The sequence below is a fragment of the Ambystoma mexicanum genome, chromosome 2p, assembly GCF_040938575.1.
Source record: "Ambystoma mexicanum isolate Mex_15411 chromosome 2p, UKY_AmexF1_1, whole genome shotgun sequence".
NCBI lineage: Eukaryota > Metazoa > Chordata > Amphibia > Caudata > Ambystomatidae > Ambystoma > Ambystoma mexicanum.
In genome coordinates, this window is record NC_090923.1 from 12,801,615 (window position 1) to 12,828,184 (window position 26,570).

The window sequence follows — 26,570 nt, forward strand, 5'->3', positions numbered from 1 at the left end:
AACCAGCATCACCCCCTCCATCCCATACACAGGAGAAAGGCTTAATGGAAGGATAGGCAGCCCCCTCCCCACCCCACCAGCATCACCCGCCATCATCCCATACGCAGGAGAAAGGCTTAATGGAAGGTTAGGCAGCCCCCTCCGCGTCCCCAACCAGCATCACCCCCTCCATCCCATACACAGGAGAAAGGCTTAATGGAAGGATAGGCAGCCCCCTCCTAACCCCACCAGCATCACCCCCCCCTCCATCCCATACACAGGAGAAAGGCTTAATGGAAGGTTAGGCAGCCACCTCCCCACCACCATCACCCCCCATCACATGCACAGGAGAAAGGCTTAATGGAAGGTTAGGCAGCCCCCTCCCCACCAGCATCACCCCCCCATCCCATACACAGGAAAAAGGCTTAAAGGAAGGTTAGGCAGCCCCCTCCCCGCCCACACCAGCATCACCCGCCCTCCATCCCATACACAGGAGAAAGGCTTAAAGGAAGGTTAGGCAGCCCCCTCCCCGCCCCCCACCAGCATCAGCCGCCCCCCCATCCCATACACAGGAAAAAGGCTTAATGGAAGGTTAGGCAGCCCCCTCCCCACCAGCATCACCCCCCCATCCCATACACAGGAGAAAGGCTTAATGGAAGGATAGGCAGCCCCCTCCCCGCCCCACCAGCATCACCCGCCCTCCATTGCATACACAGGAGAAAGGCTTAATGGAAGGTTAGGCAGCCCCCTCCCCGCCCCACCAGCATCACCCGCCCTCCATCCCATACACAGGAGAAAGGCTTAATGGAAGGTTAGGCAGCCCCCTTCCCGCCCCGCCAGCATCACTTGCCCTCCATCCCATAAACAGGAGAAAGGCTTAATGGAAGGTTAGGCAGCCCCCTCCGCGCCCCCCACCACCATCACCCCCCATCACATGCACAGGAGAAAGGCTTAATGGAAGGTTAGGCAGCCACCTCCCCACCACCATCACCCCCCATCACATGCACAGGAGAAAGGCTTAATGGAAGGTTAGGCAGCCCCCTCCCCACCAGCATCACCCCCCCATCCCATACACAGGAAAAAGGCTTAATGGAAGGTTAGGCAGCCCCCTCCCCACCCACACCAGCATCACCCGCCCTCCATCCCATACACAGGAGAAAGGCTTAATGGAAGGTTAGGCAGCCCCCTCCCCGCTCCCCACCAGCATCAGCCGCCCCCCATCCCATACACAGGAAAAAGGCTTAATGGAAGGTTAGGCAGCCCCCTCCCCACCAGCATCACCCCCCCATCCCATACACAGGAGAAAGGCTTAATGGAAGGTTAGGCCGCCCCCTCCCCGCCCCACCAGCATCACCCGCCCTCCATTGCATACACAGGAGAAAGGCTTAATGGAAGGTTAGGCAGCCCCCTCCCCGCCCCACCAGCATCACCCGCCCTCCATCCCATACACAGGAGAAAGGCTTAATGGAAGGTTAGGCAGACCCATTCCCGCCCCGCCAGCATCACTTGCCCTCCATCCCATAAACAGGAGAAAGGCTTAATGGAAGGTTAGGCAGCCCCCTCCGCGCCCCCCAGCATCACCCACCCCTCCATCCCATACACAGGAGAAAGGCTTAATGGAAGGTTAGGCAGCGCCCTTCCCGCCCCGCCAGCATCACTTGCCCTCCATCCCATACACAGGAGAAAGGCTTAATGGAAGGTTAGGCAGCCCCCTCCGCGCCCCCCAGCATCACCCACCCCTCCATCCGATACACAGGAAAAAGGCTTAATGGAAGGTTAGGCAGCCCTCTCCCCGCCCCCACCAGCATCACCCACCCTCCATCCCATACACAGGAGAAAGGCTTAATGGGAGGTTAGGCAGCCCCCTCCCCACCCCCACCAGCATCACCCGCCCCCATCCCATGCACAGGAGAAAGGCTTAATGGAAGGTTAGGCAGCCCCCTCCCCGCCCCCACCAGCATCACCCACCCTCCATCCCATACACAGGAGAAAGGCTTAATGGGAGGTTAGGCAGCCCCCTCCCCGCCCCCACCAGCATCACCCGCCCCCCATCCCATGCACAGGAGAAAGGCTTAATGGAAGGTTAGGCAGCCCCCTCCCCACCCCCACCAGCATCACCCCCCGCCCATCCCATGCACAGGAGAAAGGCTTAATGGGAGGCTAGGCAGCCCCCTCCTCACCCCACCAGCATCACCCCCCCTCCATCCCATACACAGGAGAAAGGCTTAATGGAAGGTTAGGCAGCCACCTCCCCCCACCAGCATCGCCCCCCATCCCATACACAGGAGAAAGGCTTAATGGAAGGTTGCCAGCCCCCTCCCCCTCCCCACCACCATCACCCCCCATCACATGCACAGGAGAAAGGCTTAATGGAAGGTTAGGCAGCCCCCTCCCACCCCACCAGCATCACCCGCCTCCATCCCATACACAGGAAAAAGGCTTAATGGAAGGTTAGGCAGCCCCCTCCCCGCCCACACCAGCATCACCCGCCCTCCATCCCATACACAGGAGAAAGGCTTAATGGAAGGTTAGGCAGCCCCCTCCCCGCCCCCCACCAGCATCAGCCGCCCCCCCATCCCATACACAGGAGAAAGGCTTAATGGAAGGTTAGGCAGCCCCCTCCCCACCCGCATCACCCCCCCATCCCATACACAGGAGAAAGGCTTAATGGAAGGTTAGGCAGCCCCCCCCGTCCCACCAGCATCACCCGCCCTCCATTGCATACACAGGAGAAAGGCTTAATGGAAGGTTAGGCAGCCCCCTCCCCGCCCCACCAGCATCACCCGCCCTCCATCCAATACACAGGAGAAAGGCTTAATGGAAGGTTAGGCAGCCCCCTCCCCGCCCCCACCAGCATCACCCGCCCCCATCCCATACACAGGAGAAAGGCTTAATGGAAGGTTAGGCAGCCCCCTCCGTGCCCCCCAGCATCACCCACCCCTCCATCCCATGCACAGGAGAAAGGCTTAATGGAAGGTTAGGCAGCCCCCTCCCCGCCCCCACCAGCATCACCCACCCTCCATCCCATACACAGGAGAAAGGTTTAATGGGAGGTTAGGCAGCCCCCTCCCCGCCCCCACCAGCATCACCCACCCTCCATCCCATACACAGGAGAAAGGCTTAATGGGAGGTTAGGCAGCCCCCTCCCCGCCCCCACCAGCATCACCCGCCCCCCATCCCATGCACAGGAGAAAGGCTTAATGGAAGGTTAGGCAGCCCCCTCCCCACCCCCACCAGCATCACCCGCCCTCCATCCCATACACAGGAGAAAGGCTTAATGGGAGGTTAGGCAGCCCCCTCCCCGCCCCCACCAGCATCACCCGCCCCCCATCCCATGCACAGGAGAAAGGCTTAATGGAAGGTTAGGCAGCCCCCTCCACGCCCCCACCAGCATCACCCACCCCCCATCCCATACACAGGAGAAAGGCTTAATGGGAGGTTAGGCAGCCCCCTCCCCGCCCCCACCAGCATCACCCACCCTCCATCCCATACACAGGAGAAAGGCTTAATGGGAGGTTAGGCAGCCCCCTCTCCGCCCCCACCAGCATCACCCGCCCCCCATCCCATGCACAGGAGAAAGGCTTAATGGAAGGTTAGGCAGCCCCCTCCCCACCCCCACCAGCATCACCCGCCCTCCATCCCATACACAGGAGAAAGGCTTAATGGGAGGCTAGGCAGCCCCCTCCCCGCCCCACCAGCATCACCCGCCCTCCATCCCATACACAGGAGAAAGGCTTAATATGACATTAGGGAGACCCCTCCCCGCCCCCACCAGCATCCCCGCCCCCACCAGCATCACCCCCCGCCCATCCCATGCACAGGAGAAAGGCTTAATGGAAGGTTAGGCAGCCCCCTCCCCGCCCCACCAGCATCACCCACCCTCCATCCCATACACAGGAGAAAGGCTTAATGGGAGGTTAGGCAGCCCCCTCCCCGCCCCCACCAGCATCACCCCCCGCCCATCCCATGCACAGGGGAAAGGCTTAATGGGAGGCAAGGCAGCCCCCTACTTGCCCCACCTGCATCACCCCCCTCCATCCCATGCACAGGAGAAAGGCTTAATGGAAGGTTAGGCAGCCCCCTGCCCGCCCCACCATCATAACCCACCCCCTCAGCCCATACACAGGAGAAAGGCTTAATGGGAGGTTAGGCAGCCCCCTCCCCGCCCCCACCAGCATCACCTGCCCTCCATCCCATGCACAGGAGAAAGGCTTAATGGCAGGTCAGGCAGCCCACTCCCCCGCCCCCACCAGCATCACCCGCCCCCCATCCCATGCACAGGAGAAAGCCTTAATGGAAGGTTAGGCAGCCCCCTCCCCGCCCCACCAGCATCACCCGCCCTCCATCCCATACACAGGAGAAAGGCTTAATGGAAGTTTAGGCAACCCCCTCCCCGCCCCACCAGCATCACCCGCCCTCCATCCCATACACAGGAGAAAGGCTTAATGGAAAGTTAGGCAGCCCCCTCCCCGCCCCACCAGCATCACCCGCCCTCCATCCCATACACAGGAGAAAGGCTTAATGGAAGTTTAGGCAACCCCCTCCCCGCCCCACCAGCATCACCCGCCCTCCATCCCATACACAGGAGAAAGGCTTAATGGGAGGTTAGGCAGCCCCCTCCCCGCCCCCACCAGCATCACTCACCCTCCATCCCATACACAGGAGAAAGGCTTAATGGGAGGTTAGGCAGCCCCCAACCCCGCCCCCACCAGCATCACCTGCCCTCCATCCCATGCACAGGAGAAAGGCTTAATGGAAGGTTAGGCGGCCCCTCCCCCGCCACCAGCATCACCCGCCCCCATCCCATACACAGGAGAAAGGCTTAAGGGAAGGTTAGGCAGCCCCCTACCTGCCCCACCTGCATCACCCCCCTCCATCCCATACACAGGAGAAAGGCTTAATGGAAGGTTAGGCAGCCCCCTCCCCGCCCACACCAGCATCACCCTACCCCCCTCCATGCCATGCACAGGAGAAAGGCTTAATGGAAGGTTAGGCAGCCCCCTCCCTGCCCCACCAGCATCACCCGCCCTCCATCCCATACACAGGAGAAAGGCTTAATGGAAGGTTAGGCAGCCCCCTCCCCGCCCCGCCAGCATCACCTGCCATCCATCCCATACGCAAGAGAAAGGCTTAGTGGGAGGTTAGGCAGCCCCCTCCCCGCCCCCAGCAGCATCACCCGCCCCCCATCCCATGCACAGGAGAAAGGCTTAATGGAAGGTTAGGCAGCCCCCTCCCCGCCTGAATCACCCCCCTCCATCCCATACACAGGAGAAAGGCTTAATGGAAGGTTAGGCTTCCCCCTCCCCACCCCCACCAGCATCACCCGCCCTCCAGCCCATCCCAGGAGAAAGGCTTAATGGGAGGTTAGGCAGCCCCCCCCCCCGCCCCCACCAGCATCACCCACCCTCCATCCCATACACAGGAGAAAGGCTTAATGGAAGGTTAGGCAGCCCCCTCCCCGCCCCACCAGCATCACCCGCACCCTCCATCCCATGCACAGTAGAAAGGCTTAATGGAAGGTTAGGCAGCCCCCTCCCCACCCCCACCAGCATCACCCGCCCCCCATCCCATACACAGGAGAAAGGCTTAATGGGAGGTTAGGCAGCCCCCTCCCCCTCACCAGCATCACCCGCCCCCATCCCATACACAGGAGAAAGGCTTAATGGAAGGTTAGGCAGCCCTCTCCCCTCCCCCATCCCATACACAGGAGAAAGGCTTAAGGGAAGGGTAGGCAGCCCCCTCCCCGCCCCACTAGCATCACCCGCCCCCCCATCCCATACACAGGAGAAAGGCTTAATGGAAGGTTAGGCAGGCCCCTCCCCACCCCACCAGCATCACCCGTCCTCCATCCCATACACAGGAGAAAGGCTTAATGGGAGGTTAGGCAGCCTCCTCCCCACCAGCATCACCCCCCCATCCCATACACAGGAGAAAGGCTTAATGGAAGGTTAGGCAGCCCCCTCCCCGCCCCACCAGCATCACCCGCCCTCCATTGCATACACAGGAGAAAGGCTTAATGGAAGGTTAGGCAGCCCCCTCCCCGCCCCACCAGCATCACCCGCCCTCCATCCCATACACAGGAGAAAGGCTTAATGGAAGGTTAGGCAGCCCCCTTCTCGCCCCGCCAGCATCACTTGCCCTCCATCCCATAAACAGGAGAAAGGCTTAATGGAAGGTTAGGCTTCCCCCTCCCCACCAGCATCACCCGCCCTCCAGCCCATCCCAGGAGAAAGGCTTAATGGGAGGTTAGGCAGCCCCCTTCCCGCCCCGCCAGCATCACTTGCCCTCCATCCCATAAACAGGAGAAAGGCTTAATGGAAGGTTAGGCAGCCCCCTCCGCGCCCCCCACCACCATCACCCCCCATCACATGCACAGGAGAAAGGCTTAATGGAAGGTTAGGCAGCCACCTCCCCACCACCATCACCCCCCATCACATGCACAGGAGAAAGGCTTAATGGAAGGTTAGGCAGCCCCCTCCCCACCAGCATCACCCCCCCATCCCATACACAGGAAAAAGGCTTAATGGAAGGTTAGGCAGCCCCCTCCCCGCCCACACCAGCATCACCCGCCCTCCATCCCATACACAGGAAAAAGGCTTAATGGAAGGTTAGGCAGCCCCCTCCCCGCTCCCCACCAGCATCAGCCGCCCCCCCATCCCATAAACAGGAAAAAGGCTTAATGGAAGGTTAGGCAGCCCCCTCCCCACCAGCATCACCCCCCCATCCCATACACAGGAGAAAGGCTTAATGGAAGGTTAGGCAGCCCCCTCCCCACCACACCAGCATCACCCGCCCCCATCCCATACACAGGAGAAAGGCTTAATGGAAGGTTAGGCAGCCCCCTCCCCGCCCCCACCAGCATCACCCGCCCCCATCCCATACACAGGAGAAAGGCTTAATGGAAGGTTAGGCAGCGCCCTTCCCGCCCCGCCAGCATCACTTGCCCTCCATCCCATAAACAGGAGAAAGGCTTAATGGAAGGTTAGGCAGCCCCCTCCGCGCCCCCCAGCATCACCCACCCCTCCATCCCATACACAGGAGAAAGGCTTAATGGAAGGTTAGGCAGCGCCCTTCCCGCCCTGCCAGCATCACCCACCCCTCCATCCGATACACAGGAAAAAGGTTTAATGGAAGGTTAGGCAGCCCCCTCCCCGCCCCCACCAGCATCACCCACCCTCCATCCCATACACAGGAGAAAGGCTTAATGGGAGGTTAGGCAGCCCCCTCCCCGCCCCCACCAGCATCACCCGCCCCCCATCCCATGCACAGGAGAAAGACTTAATGGAAGGTTAGGCAGCCCCCTCCCCACCCCACCAGCATCACCCCCCGCCCATCCCATGCACAGGAGAAAGGCTTAATGGGAGGCTAGGCAGCCCCCTCCTCACCCCACCAGCATCACCCCCCCTCCATCCCATACACAGGAGAAAGGCTTAATGGAAGGTTAGGCAGCCACCTCCCCCCACCAGCATCGCCCCCCATCCCATACACAGGAGAAAGGCTTAATGGAAGGTTGCCAGCCCACTCCCCCTCCCCACCACCATCACCCCCATCACATGCACAGGAGAAAGGCTTAATGGAAGGTTAGGCAGCCCCCTCCCACCCCACCAGCATCACCCGCCTCCATCCCATACACAGGAGAAAGGCTTAATGGAAGGTTAGGAAGCCCCCTCACCACCCCACCAGCATCACCCACCCCTCCATCCCATACACAGGAAAAAGGCTTAATGGAAGGTTAGGCAGCCCCCTCCCCGCCCACACCAGCATCACCCGCCCTCCATCCCATACACAGGAGAAAGGCTTAATGGAAGGTTAGGCAGCCCCCTCCCCGCCCCCCACCAGCATCAGCCGCCCCCCCATCCCATACACAGGAGAAAGGCTTAATGGAAGGTTAGGCAGCCCCCTCCCCACCCGCATCACCCCCCCCATCCCATACACAGGAGAAAGGCTTAATGGAAGGTTAGGCAGCCCCCTCCCCACCCCACCAGCATCACCCGCCCCCATCCCATGCACAGGAGAAAGGCTTAATGGAAGGTTAGGCAGCCCCCTCCCCACCCCACCAGCATCACCCGCCCCCATCCCATGCACAGGAGAAAGGCTTAATGGAAGGTTAGGCAGCCCCCTCCCCGCCCCACCAGCATCACCCGCCCTCCATCCAATACACAGGAGAAAGGCTTAATGGAAGGTTAGGCAGCCCCCTCCCCGCCCCCACCAGCATCACCCGCCCCCATCCCATACACAGGAGAAAGGCTTAATGGAAGGTTAGGCAGCGCCCTTCCCGCCCCACCAGCATCACTTGCCCTCCATCCCATACACAGGAGAAAGGCTTAATGGAAGGTTAGGCAGCCCCCTCCGTGCCCCCCAGCATCACCCACCCCTCCATCCCATGCACAGGAGAAAGGCTTAATGGAAGGTTAGGCAGCCCCCTCCCCGCCCCCACCAGCATCACCCACCCTCCATCCCATACACAGGAGAAAGGTTTAATGGGAGGTTAGGCAGCCCCCTCCCCGCCCCCACCAGCATCACCCACCCTCCATCCCATACACAGGAGAAAGGCTTAATGGGAGGTTAGGCAGCCCCCTCCCCGCCCCCACCAGCATCACCCGCCCCCCATCCCATGCACAGGAGAAAGGCTTAATGGAAGGTTAGGCAGCCCCCTCCCCACCCCCACCAGCATCACCCGCCCTCCATCCCATACACAGGAGAAAGGCTTAATGGGAGGTTAGGCAGCCCCCTCCCCGCCCCCACCAGCATCACCCGCCCCCCATCCCATGCACAGGAGAAAGGCTTAATGGAAGGTTAGGCAGCCCCCTCCCCACCCCCACCAGCATCACCCGCCCTCCATCCCATACACAGGAGAAAGGCTTAATGGGAGGTTAGGCAGCCCCCTCCCCGCCCCCACCAGCATCACCCGCCCCCCATCCCATGCACAGGAGAAAGGCTTAATGGAAGGTTAGGCAGCCCCCTCCCCGCCCCCACCAGCATCACCCACCCTCCATCCCATACACAGGAGAAAGGCTTAATGGGAGGTTAGGCAGCCCCCTCCCCGCCCCCACCAGCATCACCCACCCTCCATCCCATACACAGGAGAAAGGCTTAATGGGAGGTTAGGCAGCCCCCTCTCCGCCCCCACCAGCATCACCCGCCCCCCATCCCATGCACAGGAGAAAGGCTTAATGGAAGGTTAGGCAGCCCCCTCCCCACCCCCACCAGCATCACCCGCCCTCCATCCCATACACAGGAGAAAGGCTTAATGGGAGGCTAGGCAGCCCCCTCCCCGCCCCACCAGCATCACCCGCCCTCCATCCCATACACAGGAGAAAGGCTTAATATGACATTAGGGAGACCCCTCCCCGCCCCCACCAGCATCCCCGCCCCCACCAGCATCACCCCCCGCCCATCCCATGCACAGGAGAAAGGCTTAATGGAAGGTTAGGCAGCCCCCTCCCCGCCCCACCAGCATCACCCACCCTCCATCCCATACAGAGGAGAAAGGCTTAATGGGAGGTTAGGCAGCCCCCTCCCCGCCCCCACCAGCATCACCCCCCGCCCATCCCATGCACAGGGGAAAGGCTTAATGGGAGGCTAGGCAGCCCCCTACCTGCCCCACCTGCATCACCCCCCTCCATCCCATGCACAGGAGAAAGGCTTAATGGAAGGTTAGGCAGCCCCCTGCCCGCCCCCACCAGCATCACCCGCCCCCATCCCATGCACAGGAGAAAGGCTTAATGGGAGGTTAGGCAGCCCCCTCCCCGCCCCCACCAGCATCACCTGCCCTCCATCCCATGCACAGGAGAAAGGCTTAATGGCAGGTCAGGCAGCCCACTCCCCCGCCCCCACCAGCATCACCCGCCCCCCATCCCATGCACAGGAGAAAGCCTTAATGGAAGGTTAGGCAGCCCCCTCCCCGCCCCACCAGCATCACCCGCCCTCCATCCCATACACAGGAGAAAGGCTTAATGGAACTTTAGGCAACCCCCTCCCCGCCCCACCAGCATCACCCGCCCTCCATCCCATACACAGGAGAAAGGCTTAATGGAAAGTTAGGCAGCCCCCTCCCCGCCCCACCAGCATCACCCGCCCTCCATCCCATACACAGGAGAAAGGCTTAATGGAAGTTTAGGCAACCCCCTCCCCGCCCCACCAGCATCACCCGCCCTCCATCCCATACACAGGAGAAAGGCTTAATGGGAGGTTAGGCAGCCCCCTCCCCGCCCCAACCAGCATCACTCACCCTCCATCCCATACACAGGAGAAAGGCTTAATGGGAGGTTAGGTAGCCCCCAACCCCGCCCCCACCAGCATCACCTGCCCTCCATCCGATGCACAGGAGAAAGGCTTAATGGAAGGTTAGGCAGCCCACTCCCCGCCCCCACCAGCATCACTCACCCTCCATCCCATACACAGGAGAAAGGCTTAAGGGAAGGTTAGGCAGCCCACTCCCCGCCCCCACCAGCATCACCCCCCTCCATCCCATACACAGGAGAAAGGCTTAATGGAAGGTTAGGCAGCCCCCTACCTGCCCCACCTGCATCACCCCCCTCCATCCCATACACAGGAGAAAGGCTTAATGGAAGGTTAGGCAGCCCCCTCCCCGCCCACACCAGCATCACCCCACCCCCCTCCATGCCATGCACAGGAGAAAGGCTTAATGGAAGGTTAGGCAGCCCCCTCCCTGCCCCACCAGCATCACCCGCCCTCCATCCCATACACAGGAGAAAGGCTTAATGGAAGGTTAGGCAGCCCCCTCCACGCCCCGCCAGCATCACCTGCCATCCATCCCATACGCAAGAGAAAGGCTTAGTGGGAGGTTAGGCAGCCCCCTCCCCGCCCCCACCAGCATCACCCGCCCCCCATCCCATGCACAGGAGAAAGGCTTAATGGAAGGTTAGGCAGCCCCCTCCCCGCCTGCATCACCCCCCTCCATCCCATACACAGGAGAAAGGCTTAATGGAAGGTTAGGCTTCCCCCTCCCCACCCCCACCAGCATCACCCGCCCTCCAGCCCATCCCAGGAGAAAGGCTTAATGGGAGGTTAGGCAGCCCCCCCCCGCCCCCACCAGCATCACCCACCCTCCATCCCATACACAGGAGAAAGGCTTAATGGAAGGTTAGGCAGCCCCCTCCCCGCCCCACCAGCATCACCCGCACCCTCCATCCCATGCACAGTAGAAAGGCTTAATGGAAGGTTAGGCAGCCCCCTCCCCGCCCCACCAGCATCACCCGTCCTCCATCCCATACACAGGAGAAAGGCTTAATGGAAGGTTAGGCAGCCCTCTCCCCTCCCCCATCCCATACACAGGAGAAAGGCTTAAGGGAAGGGTAGGCAGCCCCCTCCCCGCCCCACTAGCATCACCCGCCCCCCCATCCCATACACAGGAGAAAGGCTTAATGGAAGGTTAGGCAGGCCCCTTCCCACCCCACCAGCATCACCCGTCCTCCATCCCATACACAGGAGAAAGGCTTAATGGGAGGTTAGGCAGCCCCCTCCCCACCAGCATCACCCCCCCATCCCATACACAGGAGAAAGGCTTAATGGAAGGTTAGGCAGCCCCCTCCCCGCCCCACCAGCATCACCCGCCCTCCATTGCATACACAGGAGAAAGGCTTAATGGAAGGTTAGGCAGCCCCCTCCCCGCCCCACCAGCATCACCCGCCCTCCATCCCATACACAGGAGAAAGGCTTAATGGAAGGTTAGGCAGCCCCCTTCTCGCCCCGCCAGCATCACTTGCCCTCCATCCCATAAACAGGAGAAAGGCTTAATGGAAGGTTAGGCAGCCCCCTCCCCACCCCACCAGCATCACCCGTCCTCCATCCCATACACAGGAGAAAGGCTTAATGGGAGGTTAGGCAGCCCCCTCCCCACCCCACCAGCATCACCCGTCCTCCATCCCATACACAGGAGAAAGGATTAATGGGAGGTTAGGCAGCCCCCTCCCCACCAGCATCACCCCCCCATCCCATACACAGAAGAAAGGCTTAATGGAAGGTTAGGCAGCCCCCTCCCCACCAGCATCACCCCCCCATCCCATACACAGGAGAAAGGCTTAATGGAAGGTTAGGCAGCCCCCTCCCCGCCCACACCAGCATCACCCGCCCTCCATCCCATACACAGGAGAAAGGCTTAATGGAAGGTTAGGCAGCCCCCTCCCCGCCCCCCACCAGCATCAGCCGCCCCCCCATCCCATACACAGGAGAAAGGCTTAATGGAAGGTTAGGCAGCCCCCTCCGCGTCCCCCAGCATCACCCACCCCTCCATCCCATACACAGGAGAAAGGCTTAATGGAAGGTTAGGCAGCCCCCCCTCCCCCACCAGCATCACTCACCCTCCATCCCATTAACAGGAGAAAGGCTTAATGGGACGTTAGGAAGCCCCCTCCGCGCCCCCACCAGCATCACCCGCACCCATCCCATGCACAGGAGAAAGGCTTAATGGAAGGTTAGGCAGCCCCCTGCCCGCCCCACCATCATAACCCGCCTCCTCAGCCCATACACAGGAGAAAGGTTTAATGGAAGGTCAGTGAAGGAAAAGCAGAGACAAGTCACCATTTCCCCTCAGAAGACTCTTCTCACTGCAAGAGAGTGGAGCAGCTGCAGGTCACTCACCTGCAGGAAATTATGTCATTATTACTGCTTCATCCTTTGGGAGGCGTATTTCATTCCAAAAGATAGGATTTGAGATGTAAACGAGCAGGAGACGGGGAGGGGGGTCCCAGGAACATGATTCCCACCGCTCAGAGCCTCCCAGAGTCACTGAGGAGGGCTGGGCTGTCAGGCTGCAGAGCCTCCCAGGGTGACTGAGGATGCCTAAATTGTCAGTCCTCATCAGTGGAGCTGGGCTGCAGAGCCTCCCAGAGTGACTGAGGATGCCTGAGCTGTCAGTCCTCATCAGTGGAGGGGCTGCAGAGCCTCCCAGAGTGACTGAGGATGCCTGAGCTGTCCGTCCTCATCAGTGGAGGGGCTGCAGAGCCTCCCAGAGTGACTGAGGATGCCTGAGCTGTCCGTCCTCATCAGTGGAGCCGCTGCAGAGCCTCCCAGAGTGACTGAGGATGGCTGAGCTGTCAGTCCTCATCAGTGGAGGGGCTGCAGAGCCTCCCAGAGTGACTGAGGATGGCTGAGCTGTCAGTCCTCATCAGTGGAGCCGGCTGCAGAGCCTCCCAGAGTGACTGAGGATGGCTGAGCTGTCAGTCCTCATCAGTGGAGGGGCTGCAGAGCCTCCCAGAGTGACTGAGGATGCCCGAGCTGTCAGTCCTCATCAGTGGAGCCGCCTGCAGAGCTGATAGGCACGCTCAGTGCTGAGACACTGATCCTCAGAGGGTCCAACAGCATGGTGAGTAGAGCGCTCGCTTTGACATCTGTGCAGAGCCTGCTGTCGCAGGTGCGAATCCCAGCAGGGCCAAACTCAGCCTTTCATAATGAGCAGCGCTCAGATACCTGAGGGTTCGTAGCGCTATATAAATGCTAAATTATTATTGTACGCAGAAAGGGGATACTGGGAGTTGCAAGTACAGGGAGGATCTACTCCCAAGGTTCACTCATAATACAGAGGATGGCTGAGCTTTCAGTCCTCATCAGTGGAGCTTCTGCAGAGCCTCCCAGAGTGACTGAGGATGCCTGAGCTGTCCGTCCTCATCAGTGGAGCCGCTGCAGAGCCTCCCAGAGTGACTGAGGATGGCTGAGCTGTCAGTCCTCATCATCGGAGGGGCTGCAGAGCCTCCCAGAGTGACTGAGGATGGCTGAGCTGTCAGTCCTCATCAGTGGAGGGGCTGCAGAGCCTCCCAGAGTGACTGAGGATGGCTGAGCTGTCCGTCCTCATCAGTGGAGGGGCTGCAGAGCCTCCCAGAGTGACTGAGGATGCCTGAGCTGTCCGTCCTCATCAGTGGAGCCGCTGCAGAGCCTCCCAGAGTGACTGAGGATGGCCGAGCTGTCAGTCCTCATCAGTGGAGGGGCTGCAGAGCCTCCCAGAGTGACTGAGGATGGCCGAGCTGTCAGTCCTCATCAGTGGAGGGGCTGCAGAGCCTCCCAGAGTGACTGAGGATGCCTGAGCTGTCAGTCCTCATCAGTGGAGCCGGCTGTAGAGCCTCCCAGAGTGACTGAGGATGCCTGAGCAGACAGTCCTCATCAGTGGAGGGGCTGCAGAGCCTCCCAGAGTGACTGAGGATGGCTGAGCTGTCAGTCCTCATCAGTGGAGCCGCTGCAGAGCCTCCCAGAGTGACTGAGGATGGCTGAGCTGTCAGTCCTCATCAGTGGAGCCGGCTGCAGAGCCTCCCAGAGTGACTCAGGATGCCTGAGCTGTCCGTCCTCATCAGTGGAGGGGCTGCAGAGCCTCCCAGAGTGACTGAGGATGCCTGAGCTGTCAGTCCTCATCAGTGGAGGGGCTGCAGAGCCTCCCAGAGTGACTGAGGATGGCTGAGCTGTCAGTCCTCATCAGTGGAGGGACTGCAGAGCCTCCCAGAGTGACTGAGGATGGCTGAGCTGTCAGTCCTCATCAGTGGAGGGACTGCAGAGCCTCCCAGAGTGACTGAGGATGGCTGAGCTGTCAGTCCTCATCAGTGGAGGGACTGCAGAGCCTCCCAGAGTGACTGAGGATGCCCGAGCTGTCAGTCCTCATCAGTGGAGGGACTGCAGAGCCTCCCAGAGTGACTGAGGATGCCTCATCAGTGGAGCCGCCTGCAGAGCTGATAGGCACGCTCAGTGCTGAGACACTGATCCTCAGAGCATGCGCAGGAAGGGGACACTGATCCTTGGAGCATGCGCAGAAACGGGATACTGGAAGGCCCATGCGCAGAAAGGGGGTACCGTAAAGAAACTGCGCAGTGAGACCCTTTCGCAAGGTAGACCCGGAAATGTGTAAAGAACGAGAATAGACACTAACATAATAGAAGAATGCTCAGATTAGTTACTGGTAATCTGCATTACACTGAATTCTCCTCATCCTCGTCTCAGTACTTACCTTTGAGTGTGCCCCGCCCTCTTTTTCAAGCTTTCTTACTCTGGCTCTTCCCTTCCCAGCAGATATAACCTCCTACTTACCTACAACCATACATGCCAACCCTCCCTATTTAATAAGCAGCTCCAAGAACTCCTCAGCTGGGGAGCAGGTGCAAGTGGATCTAGGTCACCTGGCTAAGCACCACCCACCTTCTTAGACTTGCATCTTCCTTACGGCTCTTAATTCTTAGATCAAGGGTGTCTCTTGCTCAGGCGTCCGAAGTTAAGGGCAGACAAAGAAAAGGGCAATTCCTGTTCGGACTAGGGGGACCCAGGGCCCGAACCCTTACTCAGACAGCAGGTAAGCATGCACCAACATGTGTTTTCTCCCGCTGTCCCCACAGGCCATCCCCACCATCATCAGGCAACACCAACATCAAATTCTCTGGTGCTGGGGAGAGGACAGGTGCTACGTGGCACAGTAAGTTGTGCATTTGTAAAAGTTGTATTCTCGTGCCACAGCACATGTGTGACCACTCTCCCCTCCCTTTGTCTCAGGTGCTTCCTTGATTGTCCTACTCCCACCCTCCCTACAACCGAGTGACCATTAGTTGATAGGCCCTTTAATCTGCCACGCTAGTCACCCCCTGCCCTGGCAGCCCCCTCAGCCAAGGACCAGAGGCTAAGGACATCTCCAGTAGTATGTGCTGGTGTCCGCCCTGGTAGCACCTAGCCTGCAGCCATCAACCTGCTGCGACTGATCAGGTAAATTGAATCTTGTTATGTTGTATTGTGCTGTGCTCAAAAACATCTGCAGTCTTCTTCTAGGTTCCTGTTGTGTTCTGTGCCTTCTAGACTATATTGACTTTGTGTTTGCTCTGTACGGCTCTTGATATTGTGTTGCTATCCACGGTTTGTGACATCACATTGCAATTTTATGACAAGAGTGGAGGTGAGCATTATGCTTCAACTTCTTTAATTTACCACTCTTCAGCAGTTTCAACAAACTCAAAACCATAACAAACACTGAAAACAGTCTAAACAGACTTTTCTTCTTTTAAACTACAACTCCCATAGTCTCTGTAGTCCATCTCACTCCTTGCTCAGCTATGACCACATCCTGCCCCTGAGCTACTCCTCTTCTTTTACTGCTCTTCAAGCAGATAAGTAGTGTTTTGATTACCTCCCTATTGTAGTAGAAAGTTTAGGATTACAGTTAATGGGGAAGGAGATTAAATATACGTCAGGTTGTAAGGTGAATACAGTGAGTAAGAGGAAGCTTATCCTCAGATCGAGTGAAATTTAGATTTTGTGCTTAGACACTACAGCGGCGCGTAGTGTGACATATTTAGAGTGTTATAGCCCGACCGTGCGAGCTGTCTTCGGCTCGCTTCGCGCGCCCCGTGCCGTATACCCGGCACTTTGGGGGTGTCAGACGCAAATGAGACCGAGCAGAGAGCGAGTCGCGTGACCGCTCGACAACCGAGCCCAGCGCTTCTTCCCTGCAGGGATTTAGAGCGGCAGAGTCACCTGCTAGTGATAGCCCCCTCCTTTGGGAGGGTGGAGTCGGCCGCATTGGAGCCTCGCGGCCCACTCCTTTTCGGAGGCGGAGCCAGCGAGCGCTAGTTTCCATGCTTCAGCATTCATGCACATGCGACACAGAGCGGAGCAGACAAAGGAAGCCGGGCCCGGCAGTGATACTCATATTTGCATTTCAATTGTACCGAAGAAGCGGTCTGCGAGAGAGTGGAGTAGCGCTGAAAAGCACTTCTGACACTCGCGCAGCAGGAGTGTGTTCGTGTCTGTGATCAGATCAAAAGCAGTAAGAAAGCCTCTCGAGGCTCACAGAGACGTGAGAAATCACGTAGTACATTGCCTCTAGCAAGGAGGATTGGAAAAGAAAGCCTTCTTAGGTTCTTGATATCTATACCCCGTCCAGCACAGCCACAAGTGATAAAAAAAATTAATAATAATAATAAAAAAAAAAAGATATATAAGGAAAGACAATCCTTAAGATTAAAAGAAGGGTCAGAAGGATAAGACCCCGTGCACCTATAGTGAAAGGGCGTGCAGTGACACACTGGCGGGTACAACAGGCACACAGCACCCACGCAAGATGTCGGAATTTGAGTGGAGCGAAGAGGAGCAGACTCCAGATCTGGCTGCCAGCTTCAAGCAGGTGCTAGGAAATTCACTTATAGATGCAGTGGCGCAAGGGGTGAAACCCCTGCACGATAGGCTGGAGTCCCTTGAGGCAATTTTGCACCAGCCATTAGACAGTGCAGGACAGATGGGATGCACGCCCACAGACCCTCGGAAGCAGGGTCATTGGGGAGTACTAAGGCCCGTAAGAGGAAAGCCCCTCTTGACCCCCAGGGCCCTTCAGATGGGGCAGAAGAGAAGGCCCTGGAGGTCATCGATGCCTTTGCAAAGCTTCGTGAAGCATATTTGTGGCGTCAGACTGTGCCAGACCTCACGACCCCCGCTCCAGGGGGAGAAGAATATGGAGAAGAGGACCCAGGTTCAGGAGAAGTGGCGGAAGAAGGTGTATCCCCCTCGCAGGAGGAGGGAGATGAGATTGAGATCAAACCTAGTGGAGGGAAGAGAATCCGCAAGGACAAGCACCTCGAAGAGGTGGAGGAGGACATGTTCGACCCAGATAGCATTCGGAATCCGAGGTCCTCGGACTGGCAGCCCTCGCCGAGAGTGGCGCAATATATGACCATGAGGCTGCGAAAAGCACTGGACAAGGAGGTCCGCCAAAGGCTCCGAGCGGAGTGTCCGAGACCAGATCTCCCGGGGAAGGTGGCAGAGACGCCAGAATTGGACCCCAAAATGCTGACATTCGTCTCAAAGATGACCAAAGATCCCCGGAAGGGTATCGATAGGTCCTGGAGGAGTTGCCAGGAGAAGGTATTAGACTTGGCCGGTCCTCTCGCTAAAATAATGGACCTGGCCGAGAGAGCCAGAGACACCGGGGAGGAAGTAGACCCTGACGTCCTGGCGGGCTGGGTGCAGAGAGCAGTATGCCTCCTGGGGAACGCCAACTGCGCCATAGCATCGGAGCGGCGGAGAGGACTCCTACTGAAGATAGTTTTGAAGCTGAGTGATTTGGCCTCTTACGAAGCCGACGAAGCGGCGCAAGGACTCCTCTTCGGAGAGACTTTTGGTAAAGAGATGGGGCGCTTCGTTGGCACCTATTCATCTCTGGAAAAGGCCGAAGCTTCCAAAAGGAAGATTTTCCCCAGCCAAGTTTTTGGTGGGGCCAGTCGCCACAGGGGTCGCTCGACTGGTCGTAACCAGGGTGGAAGAAGGCCCCAGAATCCCAGAGCCCAGGGAGAATAGACAGCAGGACTCCTTCTTCCCGTCCAGAGGACGCTTCCCGAGAGGTCATAGAGGAAGAGGATCCGGTCGTGGACAAGGGTTCACTCAAGATGAGAGCAGCATATTAGCCCCCAGTAGGGGGGAGAACAGGCATGTTCTTCAGAAACTGGCGCAAGCTTTCCAGCGATGCCTGGTTAGTGCAAGAAGTCGTGGGATTGCGACTGGAGTACAAATGCGCAGGCCTCACCAGCAGCGGTTAGAGCGCGCAGAGCAGACCCTGCTGAACCAGGAGTTATGCCTGTTAGCGGCAAAGAACGCCATAGAGAAGTGCCCAAAGAATCCCGCTTTCCTAAGCAACATGTTTCTGGTGCACAGAAAAGAGAAAGTGCGTCCAGTCATAAACTTAATGGAGTTGAACGGGTGGATTGTGTACCGCCATTTCAAGATGAAAGGCATCCATCTGCTCCGAGACACGCTCAGAGAGAGATATTGGTTGACCAGGCTAGACCTGAAAGATGCGTACCTGACTATTCCGATAGCAGAGGAGTTCAGGACTTTCCTAGCTTTTCGCTGGAAAGGACAGCTCTGGCAATTCAAGACTATGCCCTTCGGACTTGCTTCTGCACCATGGGCTTTCACCAAGGTAATGAAGCCGGTAGCAGCGGCCATAGGAGAGAAAGGCATAAGAATGATCATTTATCTAGACAATCTCCTGCTACTAGCCGAGGATCGAGAGACCCTCAGATACCAGACAGAGTGGGTCCTAGACCTATTGTCTTCCCTAGGATTCCTAGTGAACAAGGAAAAGTCAGATACCGAACCGGCGCAAAGGCTAGACTTTCTGGGTTTCATTCTGGATACCAAGAACGCGACCCTAGAGCTGCCGGCCCAGAAAATTTGCGACATCAAGAGAGAAACAGTTAATATCCCTCCGGACCCTAGCAAGGATAGTAGGACTGCTTGCAGCTTCTATTCAGGCCATTTTTCTGGGACCACTTCATTATCGAGCTCTGCAGAGGTTAAAGATACAGCATCTGCAGCAGGGCCTGCGCTATCGCCAGACAGTGCCGTTGGATCACGAATCCAGAAAGAGCTAGAATGGTGGTTAAAGAATATGGACGCCTGGAATGGGCGTGCCATTTTCGGAGACAGACCGGATCTAGTTATAGAGTCCGATGCCAGCCGGTTAGGCTGGGGAGCAAGGTGCAGAGACCTGCAGACAGGGGGGAAATGGAGCGAGGAAGAGCTCCGCTTGCACATAAATTGCCTAGAACTGCTGGCAGGATCCTTCGCGATCAGGACCTTCACGAGAGGGAAGATGAGGTCTTGTGTCCTACTTAAGATGGACAATATATCGGCAGTGCGATACATAAATCACCTGGGTGGCACCAAATCCAGGATGCTAGCCGAACTAGCGAAGGACTTTTGGCATTTCTGCCTGCAGTCAGAGACGTCCGTTACAGCGGAATATCTGCCCGGGACGTAGAACGTTATAGCGGACTGGAACTCTCGATACCTCACGGACTCCAGCGACTGGAAGCTGGATCCAGCAGTCTTTCAGAGGATGATCGAGAGGTGGGGCCCAGTGCACATCGACCTCTTCGCGTCCCGGTTGAACGCCCAGACAGCAGAGTACTTCAGCTGGAGGCTGGATCCGGGAGCTCGAGGAACAGACGCGTTCCTGCAAGATTGGAACGGAGGCCCACATTACGCGTTCCCACCATTCATGATGCTGAACAGAGCTCTAGCGAAGTGTCGGAGGGAGACAGCGGAGCTGTTACTGGTAGCGCCTTGTTGGAAGTCACAAGTATGGTTCCCAATGCTCATGGAACTGGTAGTGGATTACCCGAGGCTTCTCCCAGAGGGAGAGCACTTGCTCACGGACCCAGCTCGGTCGTATCACCCTCTGAGAGTGAGGGGGACTCTCCCGCTCATCGCGTGCAGGATATCAGGAGACGCTGGGCGCTGCCTGGCATTTCGTTACAAGCTGCGCAGCTCATTGCGGACTCCTGGGCTCCCTCCACAAGAAGGAGCTATGACGCGGCTTGGGCCAAGTGGACTAGCTGGTGCAAAGGGAGAGGTGTTCATCCCGTTTCGGCTCCTCTAGTGATGATTTTGAACTTTCTAGCTCAATTACTCCAAGACGGTAGAGCTTTCTGCACCATAGGAGTGTACAGGTCCGCCATATCCGCGGGGCATCTTCATATAGAAGGAGTGCCAGCAGGTGAACACCCAGCAGTTGTGAGGCTTATTAGAGGAGCCAAATTTAAAGTGCCCCCTGAACCTCGATACAAAACGGTCTGGGATGTTCTAACAGTCCTTAAACTAATGGAGAGTTGGCCAGGGAACAGATATTTATCTCTGAAACAGTTATCAGGGAAGTTAGCGATGCTGTTGTGCCTAGTTTCTTGTAAACTCATATCAGACGTGAGAGCCCTGGAGATAGATAGGAAGTCATTCGGGCCGGAAGGTGTGACTTTTACAATTGTGGGAAGAACCAAGATGGGGACATCCTCGGTTCATTACTCATATTTCCTGGCTAGGCCTAAATGGTGCGTGGCAAGCTGCGTGAAAGAGTACGAGAGCAGAACAGAGGAGTTCAGAGCAGCGAGTACGAAGCAGTTGCTTATTGCGCACAGGAAACCATTCAAAGGAGTGTCCACAGCTACTATAGCCAGATGGGTTAAAGAAGTGATGCAGGCAGCAGGGATAGATGTGGAAAAGTACGGGGCACACTCAGTGAGAGGAGCTATGGCGTCCAAGGCCTTTAAGGCTGGGGTATCCCTTAGAGAGATTATGCTGACAGCAGACTGGTCGAATGATAGAACTTTTAAGGAGCCTAGGAGCGGACGGAAAGAGTGAATCACCTGGATAGGGGAGCCCAGGGTTGTGCTCGGGGAAAAATCCCTGGTGAGACACAGTATTGTTCTGATGAAGAAGGAGGAGCGGACAAGATACCTAAAGCCTTTGTAGGCTGTAATACATCTACCCATCCTCCTCCCGTCAAACCTCTCTTGCCCAAATATAACAAATCCCCTAAAATCCCAAACCCAGTTACATCCAGAAACCACTTCTTTCAGAATTCCTGCTTTTCCATGTCCTACCTGAATACTCCCAGTTATTCTCTTTCTCATCCCTCTGATTATTATTTCCTGCATTCCCAATTTGCTCAGATAAAACACTACAGTTCCCACAAACCCCTTGTTTATATCATGATAATAATCCTGGTGATTCCTGTTTGCTTCACAAATCCTACCAATCTCACCCTTCTGAATTTACCAACTCCCTAGGACCGAGAATATCATTTCCCATGACAAAATCCCCTCTTTTGACACAAACTCTTTCTTACCCCGTGGAAGATGGCAGACCAACCCTAGAGCTGTTTACCTGACATGTCCCGACACAAGGGTCAGGCAGAGTCAGGTAATTAACCAGAATTACATACACCTGACGGCCCTTTCCTTTCCCCACAGGGATAAAAGGGGGAGCACGAGAGCACAGGGAGAGCAAGGCAGACCGTACAACGTGAGAGCTAACTCAGCACAGCAGTTCAAGAGAAGGAGAAAGACGACACATACCGAGAGGGTGGCAAGGAGAGAAGCGAATTAGCCCTTTTTGAACAAGGCCAGTGAAATCTCTGCAGACAGAACAATAGCCAGCGTGTGTTGCAGTAGAAGTCAACGGTACACAAGACCCTCCTATGCTGATTACCAAGCCAGAGAGAGACGCTGGTCTCTGTGCTACCAACCTTGACTTTTTCGGAGAGAGAAAGCCAAGCGGTTCCTCACAGCCATTGAGTTGAGGGGAGAGTCGATAAGAAACTGAACTTTGTTGAATGAAAAGCAGCAAACGGCTGATTTTAACTGTGAAAGTGCTATTGATGAAAAAGGAGGAAAACCAGCAACAAAGAAGTCCGGCACCATGTGGGTGCTCACACCAGAAACTTTGGTTGATTACCCGATGGTAGAAACTACCGTAAAAGGAAGGCCTTGGGAAAAGGCGAAAAGAGGTTGAAGTGGTCATACAGGGGTCTTGTAAAATCCTCTGTATCGTTGAAAGTCTTTGGCCGACAGATGATTGCGAAGAAAAGGAAAATTAACCCCACTTGGTAAAATTAGCACATGAACAGTGTTTTGCAAAGGTTGGCAAGAGTGAACGTGGCAGAGCAATGCTAACAAAAAGGGGCGAGGCCTGAAGTCCCTATGAACAGTGTGTTGACAGGAGTGAATCCGACTGAGGGATGTCCGCAGTGCACTGTTTTGCCAAAGTTGGCAGGAGTGAACCTGGCAGAGGGAGGCCGACAAAAAAGGGCAAAGCCTGAAGAACTGTTTAAAAATACATTAAGATTCGTGAATGTTAGGCAGAATTCTATGTCAAGATGGAGGTGAGCATTAAGTTTCATCTTCTCTTTAATCTACTCTCCAGCAGTTTCAACAAATAAATAACATTTTTTCATAATAGCATTTTTTTTTCAAAAAAAACTTCAAGTCCCATCATTCCTTGTAGTCTCTTGTCCATGTGACCTAGTCCTTCCTGTTCCTGTGATCCTCCTCTTCTTTTCCTGCTCTCCAGAGATAAGTACAGAATTTTATTTACTCCGTAACGTTGTGTCTTTATACTGAGATTGAGCACTATACAAGTTAATAACAAGTTGTTTTGCGGATAGGGGAAGGATTGATAGGCCCCAGGGGAGCGCAGCACACCAGCGTTAAATTTCTAAACTTTTTGTTTCATTGTTAGGAGTCGGCTGCACTGTGCCGCACTACTCGACACAGCAGGGGCCAGCCAACCTCCTCACAAAGACCCACAGCACATCGCGTGCCTCAGAGCGGGCAGCCCCCACCCTTGCGGGGGAGGAGCTAGCAGCACAAGCGGGAAATCCTTTTTCCTGACCGCGACAGGAGATCAGCCCCCACCCTCACGGGGGAGGAGCTGAGCGCGAGCGTGTGATGGAAGCTCACGCTCATAATAAGCAAGCGACCCCCTCCCTCGCGAAGGAGGGCCCGGCTCGGGAAGCAGAGGTCTATCAAGGAGCATGATCGCTCACCTCTAGAGCCCCCACCCTTGGGGGGGCAGAGCCAAACAGAAGGCTTGGTGCGAAGCTTCGGATCAGAAGCAAAATCGAGGCACGGAAAGATACGGAGCAGTGATAAGCTCGTCCATCATCATAATTAGTTAAGAAAGTGTATTCATTACACAGAGGGCATAAAGACTAGCCCTGAAAAGACCTGCATATCACTGTACTCAGTGCAGTCAGGTGCAGCCTCACTAGAGTGGCTCAGTCGACGTGCCACTACACCTGAAAAGGTAATAAGAAGGCACCTAAACAGCACTATCATGGCTAATTTTGAGTGGAGTGAGGAAGAACAGGAGGCAGTCTATTAAGAAGACTTAGCCTAGAAGCTTTAAGGAAGTGCTGGGGAATTCACTCACGGACGCAGTGACTCAGGGAGTAAGACGCCTACAAGATAGACTTCAAACTATCGAACTACACCTGAGCCAGAAAGAAAAGAGCACTGAAGAAAGCACGTCCACTAAGGTCTCATCAAAAGACCCCAAGGGGTGTAATAAGGTCCGGAAGAGCAAAGACTCTTCTGACCCCCCGGGCCAGACGGAAGGGGCAGGTACAGTGGCCCCAGAGGCTTCTGACACTTTCAACAGACTAAGGGAAGCGTTCATGAAAAAAGCACAGGTGCCGAGCCTCGAGACCCCCTACCCAGGGGACGATAATATGCGCAATACAGAAGAGGTCTTCCCTGAAGAAGAACCAACAGAATCCCCCACATCTCACAGGAGGAAGCAGATAACGAAGGGGACAAGAGAAGTCAACCTCCGTCAAAGAAAAGGCTGAGAAAACTCCACAACCTAGAAGAGGAAGAAACCTCTGACATGTTCCATCCTGAAGACATCAGAAATCCTAGATCATCCGAATGGGTGCCCTCATCGACGGTCGCGAAGTACATGACGGAAAGGTTGCGGAAAACTCTAGAGAAGGAACTTAGACAGAGGATGAGAGCAGAATGTCCGAGACCGGAACTACCGGGCAAAGTCGCAGAAGCCCCAGAACTTGACCCAAAGATGCTATCTTTTGTCTCAAAATCTAACAGAGACCCCAGGAAAGGTATAGATCGCTCTTGGAAAAGCTGTCAGGAAAAAGTCCTTGACATAGCTGGACCACTAGCGAAAATTATGGACCTTGCTGAACGGGCAAAAGACACAGGAGAGGAAGTGGACCCAGGAGTCATAGCAAACTGGGCGCAAAGGGCCGTATGCCTTTTAGGCAATGCTAATTGCGCAATTTCGTCTGAACTCAAGAGAGGGCTCCTGCTCAAGATTGACCACAAACTGGGAGATCTGTCATCATATGAGGCAGGTGAGGCGGCTCAAGGACTCTTGTTTGGAGAAACTTTCAGCAAAGAAATAGGGAGTTTCCCTAGAGAAGGCCCAAGCGTCCATGAAGAAAATCTTCCTCGGGAGAGTTTTTGGCGAGACCGGTCGGTACAGAGGCCGAGCGACCGGTCGCTATCAAGCGTTCAGAAGGCCTCAAGGAAATAGAAACCAGTACTGGGAGAACAGGCAGCCAGACTCATTCTTCCCGCCAAGAGGTTGTTTCCCTAGAGGAAGGCGAGGTAGAGGACAGGTTAGAGGACAAAACTTCTCCACAGGTGAAAGTTTTTACGTTCCCACCAGTCGGGGGGAGGACAGCGGTGTACTGGGAGAATTGGCGTTCACTTTCCAGCGACGCCTGGGTTCTGCAGACAGCGAAAGGCATGCACATAGAATTTATAGAGACCCCCACACAATGGCAAACACCCCCTCCTCTAACCATGACGCAGGTAGAGAAAGAGCTTTTACACACAGAACTACAGAGTCTAGTAAAGAAGCAGGTGATCGAGCCATGCGAAACACACCCAATATTTGTGAGCAACATGTTTTTGGTCCACCGAAAGGACAAAGTGAGGGCAGTAATAAATCTGAAAAACATGATATGATATGATATGATATGATATGGCATTTGTAACGCGCCTATACACAAGTGTTTCAACATGAACAGATGGGTAGCCTACAACCATTTCAAGATAGAAGGGACCCATCAGCTCAGAGACACACTCAGACGGGACGACTGGCTAGTGAGGATAGACCTGAAAGATGCTTACCTGACGATACCAGTACAAAGAGATTTTTGCCCCTTCCTAGCATTCGACTGGGATGGGCAATTATGGCAATTTGCCACAATGCCGTTTGGACTGGCTTCAGTGCCATGGGCATTCACGAAGATCATGAAACCAGTAGCAGCAGCGATCAGGGAGAAAGGGATACGTATGATTATATATCTAGACAACATCCTGCTGATGGCCAGCTGCAGAGAGACACTCACCTATCAGACCGTCTGGGTAGTGAAGCTCTTGACATCCCTGGGATTCCTAGTGAACCAGGAGAAGTCAGAGATGAAACCAACCAGGAGGTTAGAATTCCTAGGGTTTATCGTAGACATCAGGACAGCAACCTTAGAGCTCCCAAACAGAAAGATAAGAGACAGAAAAAGAGAAATAAGAACATGTCTCAGCAAGATAGTCATATCACTCCGCACAATAGCACGAGTAGTAGGCTTATTGTCAGCCTCGATACAAGCAATATTTCCAGGTCCGCTACACTATCGAGCTCTGCAAAGGCTGAAGATAAGACACCTTCAGCAAGATCTGCATTATCACGAGCTGGTACACATCGATCAAGAATCCAGAACAGAGCTGGAGTGGTGGCTGGCAAACATGGAATCATGGAATGGGAGAGCCATCTTCGACGACCGTCCAGATTTGATAATAGAATCGGACGCCAGCAGAGAGGGCTGGGGAGCCCGATGCAGAGATCTCTAGATAGGAGGGAGGTGGAGCTCGGAAGAACTCCAGCTACACATCACTGTCTGGAACTGTTAGCCGGATCCTTTGCGATCTAGGCTTTTACGCAAGGAAATGTGAATTCTTGTATTCTGTTGAAAATGGGCAACATTTCAGCAGTCAAGTCCACCAATCACTTAGGAGGGACGAGATCCAAGTTATTGGCGAACATAGCCAAGGATTTTTGGCACTCCTGCCTGGAATCAGGGACCTCAGTAATAGCCGAATACCTACCAGGGTCACTGAATGTTATAGCAGACTGGAATTCCAGGCACCTCTCAGACTCCAGCCATTGGATGCTGGATCGGGAGATATTCCAGCGGCTGGAAGAACGTTGGGGACCAATTTACACAGATCTGTTTGCGTCCAGACTGAACGTACAGAAAGAAAGGTTCTTCAGCTGGAGATTGGATCCAGCAGCAGCTGGAGTGGATGCTTTCCTGC